This window comes from Pinus tabuliformis, chromosome 7 (assembly GCF_031772625.1).
Source record: "Pinus tabuliformis cultivar Carrire ecotype Pingquan chromosome 7, CPIR1, whole genome shotgun sequence".
Lineage (NCBI taxonomy): Eukaryota > Viridiplantae > Streptophyta > Pinopsida > Pinales > Pinaceae > Pinus > Pinus tabuliformis.
Genome location: NC_142293.1, coordinates 2,072,017,189 through 2,072,026,251, shown reverse-complemented (window position 1 = coordinate 2,072,026,251; position 9,063 = coordinate 2,072,017,189). Strand labels below are relative to the sequence as shown.

General features: G+C 37.1%; 1 pseudogene; it reads left to right on the top strand.

Moving 5' to 3' along the window:
- The first annotated feature begins 5,631 nt into the window (after positions 1–5,631).
- LOC149256825 (uncharacterized) lies at positions 5,632–6,567 on the top strand (annotated as a pseudogene).
- Positions 6,568–9,063: the final 2,496 nt, after the last annotated feature.

The following is a 9,063-nucleotide window of genomic DNA, read 5'->3' as shown; positions in this document are numbered from 1 at the left end:
TAAACACATATTTTGATCCATACAATCGCATATGTTTCCCTATGATGAAGTATCAGTAGAATTAATTAAAAAAAATGATTATATGCTTCCGACAATTTTGCTTGTTGGTTATGATATTAGTTAGAGTATGTTGATGCTCAGATTCTTATGGTTTATGAGTTGCTCCAATATGAAATTGATGCTTTGATTAATGAAGTTTCTTTGATGACCTGACTGATGAATAAGTTGATATAATCAGATCTGACAGTGAACAGTTGGCACAGGTTCAGGGGGAGCATTTTTCCTTGCTTCTTATAGTACATTGTTGGCATTATGATTCCTTGATTATGTTGTTAAAGAAACACATGTTGTTGACTTACTTTTTGATGAGGTTCATGATGTTGTTGTCCGATGTTGAAGTATAAATCCTATATGGTATATAATACTAAAGACTATCCTAGTCTTGCTACCTCACTATTGAGGTATTTGGTCTTGGTTATAAATGTCATATCTGTCATTTGATGTAAAGGTCATGTAAAGACCTATGATGTAATAATTGTAATATTTAGTCATGACAAGTCAATTATGTATGTCATCCCATGTTGGGGATTTGATGTCATTTTGAGTCAAATATGTAACCCCACTGCGTTGGGAGATTGGTCAATATGAGTTATTGGTGATAGGAAAGGTCATGTCTGGTTACTTTTTGTATATCTTCAGAAAATTCAGCATGTGCTCAGGGGAGCATGGTCCGCATTCAGTGATCAGTATTCAGCAGATCAGATCTACAACACTTCATTCAGCATTGGTCAGCCCTTTGCCCTTGATGTCAAAGGGGGAGAGTAGCTTGGTGTTTGGAGAACAACCTGGTATATCTATAGGTCTCTATAGATGGTTGGTGATCAAACACCAAAGTGGTTTCCATAAAGTATAAAAGGGGAGATTATTGGCATTATGACAAATGTGTTGTCCTTGATGGCAACCTACTTGATGAAGATTGTCAACATGATGATAACAGGATGATTTTACAAGATAGTACACATGTGACAAAGAGTTTGGACAAAGGCATAGCAGTCTAGAGACAGAAGAATAATGAAGGTGATGTTTTTAGAAATATAAGCGGAATCTGTGAAGAAAAGCTGCGTACACACGCGGGTATGGAGAAGAGAAAGCGCGTACAATTTCCACACCATGGTATCCTAAATACCAAGGATCTTTACCATGGTATTGACCCATAGTAATGAGTGCAGCAATGGATATTTGATCTCGTCTAAGAATACCATCGGCATTACTAAGGATTTGACCCGTGGTATTGGATAAGGCCTAAGCTATATAAGGAGATGAAGATCAAAGTGTTTAGTGTGAAAGTAATGGGCTATTGATGAATTGTTTGATTTGAAATAAGGTTGCACAAGGAATGTGATGTGGGATCAGATATTTTAGATCTGAAATGACTACATGATTTTCTTATGGGTTGATCTATGATAATAATGTTCTAACGTATGTTTGTTACTGGGTTTGCTGAGATTTTGGTTTGACTAAAGTTCTATTGTGCGGCGAGGGAATGAGTCAATTATTACATATATGTACACAAGTTTGTCTCAAACAAAGCACGTACATACGCAGGTCTACCTCTAGGTAGTTCTGTGTTGATTTTGCAGTAAGGCCATATTGGTACACGGGTATGATTCTTGAAAGGTGGATACACACATGGAAGTATTTTGTAAAGATCATGTACATATGCTAGGGTTTCTGAAGTATGTGCAGTTAATGATGTCTGATCAGTCTTGCTATTTTTTGATGAGATCTTCTTCATAATAATCTGTATATGTTAGTTCTAGTAAATTTGAATGGTTTCTGAATGAAATATTTAACTATATTGATGTTGGTATGTAATTATCTGTAAGTATCTCAGAGATCTGTGATGAAGGATATATGTGTTTGTGATTTATTTCAATAGTGCAGTGTTTCAGTATGAAGGATCAGTGTTTTTGAGATCTATATGCAAGTTCGATTAAGGAAAAACACATATACACAGGTATTATTCATAACAATAGCATATACATTTTGACATATTGTTGATCAGGGTTTATAGTGGCAGTAGTTGGTTTCAATGATAAATAATAGTGTATGGATTCATGATTGATAGTGCATTCACGTTATATATTATGGTTTAGTTTGATTAGTTGCAATGAGATTCAGTGATTGATTTGTTTTAGTTGATTCAGTGATTTGATGATGGTAGTGGGTCCAGTATGAAAATTTGATGAAAGGTGGCCTATAGGTTGTAATGTTTTGATCAGGTGGATCCAGTTTGAAACATTTTGAAAATTGATCCACAAGGAATTGAAGATAAATGGGCAGTAGTTCCCTTCCAGTACGTGCTGGTAAACAAGAGAAGGTTGTAGCCTTCTACATGTGGGTGCCTACATATTAGTATGAGTCTACGCCAGTACAAGATTGTAAAGAATATTTTTTTCTTAAGAAAAAGACAGAGACGAAAACACCGGCTATTTTTTCTCTGCATTGGGGTTCCACCTAAAATCCTAGTGTTCAAACGTGTTGACTATGTGTGATGGTTTATTTTGTTCTTACTACACTAGATTATTTTTTAATTAATACCTAATTAAGAACCGATACACTAGTTCAAGTTAAAAAGATGAAGTATTAATTGAAAATATAGCTAACTGGATATACGTTGGTTGTCTGCATAACAATAGTGTACATATGTAGGTTTATCTCATTAAAGTCGCATACAGAAAAATTAATAGAAAAGTAGAAGTTCAAGTAAGTTTTAAAATATTGATTCATCCCCCCTCCCCCTTAGTATTTTTTCCTAACACTATATCCATTATTGGTCCCTAGTTGTCCATTCTTTTGTAAATCTGAAAGGCTTTGAAGAATAACTGCATTAACCTCAGCTTGCTTTTCTTGAGCTTTTGCAAGCCTTTCCTAGGCTTCAATCAACCGCTCATTATCAGCTTTACAACTTATGATCTCTACCCTCAAACTTCTTAATGTATCCACCAGATCAGGAGAGTCTCCCTCTCCCTACTTCCCAATTGGTTTCTCCCATCCCATTGATTTCTCTTCTAGCCTATATGGGGAGTCATATGAACTGTACTCAACCATTCTGCTCTTCATCTCTTGGCCTTCTATTTTCTTACAACATACCACTATTAGATAAACAAAATAAAAGGCATAATCAAAAGCATTACCTCAATATGTTTCTGGTGCTACTATTGCATCTACACGGATCAATCTAGATTAACATGATACATACATGATAATATCAAGAACATATCAGTTCATACACAAACCAAGATAATAACACAAACAGGTAACAACAATAATAATAAAATAACTTTCATGCATGCATGATAACCACATAGATATGCATAACATTATGCATTTACACTGAGATACAGTGCTATGAAACTGCTCTGATACCACTCTATAACACCCCACCCCACATTTACCAACTTTTACAACTTACCAAGGTAAAAATTAGATGAGAGTTACTATGCATAACCCAACTTCCAAGACACAATTATGGAAATGGGACCACATGTAAAAACTTACTCCAACACCCAAGGGCACATGATCATGCTGCTTGTCAATCTATTTTCACTAGTCACCATTTTCCCTGAGATGTGACTACCCCTTAACTTAGATTATAGCTCAGATGCATGCATGAAGACATGTTAAATAGCCAAATGCCTCTAGTTACACGGATAACCCATCCTCATTGCATCTAGAGAAAAAAAATCCTAGCTCTTAGGGTGCAGACATGGACCTTGCTCCAGAATTTTAGGGCTAGTCTACATACCAATTGCGCAGAATTCTTCATAACTCTGTCAATGATAAGTACAGGTCTTCATGTTATGTTCTTAGGCCCAATTCTTGCTCAAGCTTTCTCAACATATTTGAATCATTTATACAAACACTTTGTGTCTATGGTACATGTGAGGCATGCATACATAGTTGTTCATTGTTTCGTAAATTTTATCAGATGTTCACCAAGAAGGTTTGTTTCCCTCTCATACTAGCTGGAATAAACACATATTAGTTCATGCATTCACATAAATTATCCAATATCCTATCAAGCCATGAAACATATCACTAATAGGAGCACATCATATAATAAATATATCGTGCATGTAACCAACATTTAACTAGTATGAATCCATGAAAACTAGTCATGTAATCAACACATTAAATCAAAACTTGTACTCATTAATCTCATTAAAGAATAACACATAATAAGATATGCATAATACCAACCAAGTCAAGGACTTCCATGTACCATCCGACCATAGATTAGGGTTGAACCAATTCTCTCTTCCAACCCAATCACCCCGACGCCATATTCCAAGCCTGGATTTAGGATTTCATGGGATAAACCAAAACATAACCATACATGGAATCCTTAGGAAACTACATCCACCCTCAAGTCAACAGGAGCCATGGCCTCCTAGTAGCGAAGAATCACAATGTTGTCACCTATATTTTCTATTTCATTTGGCTACAGTCGTGGCTTGTGGGCCATTTTCTGCAACACAACAATAGGGTATGCTATTTGTGTCCCACCAAGATGAAGACCGATTGGTTACCCAAAAAACCAACGCCACCCTCAAGGCTTAGTTGTTCTTCATATGGAATGAGCCCACCTGGTGACTTAGGCTTAGCTCTGGGAAATACGAGTTGTCAGAATGAGACTATCCATAAGCGGCCCATGTGACTAGGGTCTCATAAACTGAAGGCCTTTATAAATGATCCCCAACCTCAACCATTGGCATTCTCAGTCTAGGTCAGGAATGGATTCGAGAAGTCAAATTTGGTGGACGGTCAGCCTCTTAGTCACTACGACCCGGCTATGCATGCAACCACATTATGATTAGAGAGGTTCAACCCTTGCCTCAATGACAACATTCATGTTCTTTATAACCTGTGTGTTACTTGCATCCATGTTCACTTGGTTATTGATCAGTGGCCCTGCTTGGGGTCGCTTGATACGCATATCATGCAGGGTATGAAGCCCTAGAGGGTGGCCTCTCATGGGTTATCTGATGGTGATGGGTAGTCAAGTGGTGCACATAAATCTTGTGAAATTGGAAGGCTCATTTGGCAGTTGATGGCTCATGGCATTGAGTGTGGGAAGCACGTGATAAGTAGCCACCCATATGTGGCCAGAGAAATTATGAACAGCTCGTGCTTCATCAGCCGACCCGTGAAAGAGTCAACATATCATCTCATGTTTGACCGCACCGTCATCTTTTCCCCTACGATGAATTCTAGTGTCATCTTCGAATAATAGCGGCCATGCATCTGCTCATTCCTAAGAAGATAATCTAATTTGAGGGGCAGAGCCAAATTATAACAAACTCCATAGTTCATGACATCAATTATTCCATGTCGGCCATTAAAGGAACCGTGCGGATGCATAAGATTTTTGAATGGGGTTCCCTCAATAATGTAATGGGATCCATTTTTGGACGAAGTTATAACTTCTCGGACAATGATAAGGAAGCACGTGAGCTGAGAACTATGGTGAAAGAAGGATACGAGATGTTGGGTATGTTCAATTGGGCTGATCATATTCTGTTTTTGTGATTCCTAGATATGTAGAGAATTAGAAAACGTTGCTCCAACATGGTTCCTAGCATGAAGGCCCTTAACATAAATATGGTTGAGTACACCATTGTTCGAATCACCAGGAAGATTATGCCCGACATGGAGGTAATCGAAGAAATGATAATAATGCAGTACCCACACAAAAATGCATCAAGTTGTCATACGACTCGGATGACAAATTATTTAACTATTCCACACCTATGGAGTAGTCGTTCATACGGGAATTATACCAACAGGAGTTATCTTACACCAAGCCATCATTGCAGGTCTTTTGGGTATATACAATTCTCAAGCATTTACGGTCGAAAAAAATGCCATGGCTTCAAACACAAGCTAACTCTGATCCCCATCGAAGAACTTCAGACATGATACCTTAGTTGGAACTTGATAAATTGGCATCTCCTCAGTTGCAACATGAAAAATCAGCGTCTTCTCCAACAAGACGAAGATTTGTTAGTGTGTTATTTTAGCTTCTGCTTCTCAACATTGGTGTCTATATGGAAAATTATTGGTTACAATTTTCGCCAATTAGGTGTCTCTATATTTATCATGAATTTGTCATTACAACTATTTTTTTCATGTTAATTGGAGCCACATTTCCAACAACTTATTTTTCTTGTGCATTTTTGGTAAATTGGTTGATGATAAGGAGAAAGTTTTGCATTATGGATTTCTTACTTGCTTACTCAAGGTAAAGAAAATATTGTTTCACGACATAGTGTTTCTAGAATAATATTGTATGTTGGAGCTTTGTATTATGTTTTTCTAGTAGCTAGGGGTACCTATGGTGGTAAGTCTATCTTTGCTTACTATCTTGAAGCATATTTCTGGCTGCGACAAACGACCCCTAACGATGCCAAGGTAATGTCATGGTGGTTATATCGAAGTGCAACAATGGGAATCAAAAATGTGAAACTTGAGCACTTGAAGGAAGTCTTTACAACTTCTCATTAGATGGTGAGGATTTACAAAGATAAGCCACCAGATAAGTTGTCATATTTCTACAAGGACAACCAGTAAGTGTACTACCTCGAGGTACATTTTTAGGCCATGCACTGTCACCCTCATATTTGGAACACAAGCATTACAAGATACCTCTATCCTCAGACCCTCATTCATCATGGTTATGGGTCACCCACAAACCCAAGGTTATGGTTCAACCACACAAAACCCTTTTCCAACAAAGTCCATTTTCTCGGCCACACATTGTCCACATCACAATTAGCTCACAAACATTACGGAAAATCTCTATCCTCGGATCTTCATTCATCATGGTTATGGGTCAACCACACAAAACCCTTGTCCTTGAAATCCATTTATTTTTCACATGTTGTCAATATCACAGTTGGCTCGCAAGCATTACAAGGTATCTCTATCCTTGGATCTTCGTGCATCATGGTTATGGGTCATCCACAAACCCTCGATTATGGGTCACCCACAAACCCTTGGTTATGGGTCAACCACGCAAAACCCTTGTCTTCAACAACACTTGGTCATCCACAACTCATCTTCAACAAAGGCTTCTCCAGAGGGAACTTCACGCAATGGGGACCATTGCTTCCTAAGGGGGAGGAATGATCTGAATAGAAATTTACCCATGGTAATGTAACTAAATGAAACCATCTCCACTCTCAATCCTTGGGATTTGCCAGAGACCACCTCAACCAAGGTCCTAAATCTATTAGCATCCAAAGCTCAGAAAAACAGGGAACCCACTACATCATGGTTATCCAGGAAATGGCATAAGGCAAGGTTGTACATGACTGTCAATCCAAGCAAATATCCATGCCAATGACAACAAAAATGACCAGCAAACCAATGCATGAACCATGCATTCAAATCCTAACAAGATAATCAAATATGCACATTGCTACTCCTTGGTTATTTTATGCCTTGATTGTTGTTGTTCCAACCTCCTTCTTGGTTGCCACATGAATTCCTCTTGCACTACTTGCTTCCTTTGTTTGTCTCTTGCTTGTGTGTTGCTTGTCTTCCTTGTGCTCCAAGTTCTCTAGTGTTCTCTCCTTCTTTTCCTTTCTTTTCCCAAAAAGAATGCTAGAATGTTCTCTCTCCAAGTTTCTTTTCTTTTTATTTTTCTTCATTTTCCCTTGCATGCATATTCTCTTACTATTTTTTATCATTTTCTTGTCTCTTCCTCTTCCCCACTTGATGAAGTGGCATTTCTTCATTTTCCTTTATTTATTTTTGCATTTGTGTCTCATGTCCTTGCTAGCTTGTAATAAATAATGTCATTATTTCATTTGCCTCTTGCTAATTCCAATTTCCATAGCCAATAAATAATTAATCATAAGTGGATCTCAATGTAATGTTTTTCCCCCTCATTCTGCTTGGAATACATGTCCCGTGACCTTGGTTTTTGTTTTTTTTCTTTTATAATGTCCATACATTATTTATTTACATGGAAATTTAACCCATGGTTGTTACAATAAGTTCTAACCCTCTCTAGCCATATCTCAGTCTGTCTCTATAAGCTAGTGTTGTCACCAAATATATATGTCATAGATGGTGGGGGTTCTTCCTGTGATCTTGACTCTATGGATATTGATTCAATTTTGGATAGAGTCCTTTCCGTGATGGAGAGCATGCAACTTGGGCATAATTCGAGGCAGGAGGTATAGGAGAAGGCGCGTAATTATTTGCAATTGATTTTCAACTTGACACTTGAGCTCATGCAAGATAAAATTCAACTTCAACATGAATTAAGGATGGAGATAACAACAATTCATTGCAAGCTCAAAAAGATGGAGGAATTGTACAATGTCGGGTTGCTATTTCTCCATAGGACCCCCAAGACAGAGGAAGAGTTAGTGAAGAAGCGAGGAAGGTCAGCCCAAGCTCCTGGCCACCCAGGTTAGCCTGTTTTGATGCTTAGCATCGTGTTATTAAATTTTGTCTACAATGTAATGCAGATATAACTTATATTTAGTAGACATCATTTTAGAATTATAGGTAAAATATGTCATAAGCTTAGACGGCATGTGATCTCGACCTTAGAATCTATAGTTTTGATGTAGCTAGATGAATTATGTAAGGGTTCTAGCCCGTACTCCAAATTTTTCCTCTTTAATAGAAACTTTCTAACCACTTCTTTAATATATATATATCTATATATATATATATATATATAAATATATTTATATATATATTGAATTTCATGGTTAAATGATTAACAATATCCATTTCATTGTGTAAATTTCACCAAAATCTGCAATACAATTTCAAGAGTTTTTGTTATTTAAAATACTTTTTTGAATGCATAAATGGATTCAACACCCTAGAAAACCCAGGCACTCGAATTTTACAGAATAAACAATTTAAACTCAAGTTTTTAAAACCAGAAAAATGGTCATGAAAAAAGGTCATTTCATCTATAAGTGAAAAAGGCCTTTCGGTTATAAGTTAGAGTACCCCATTTATAATTATTATATT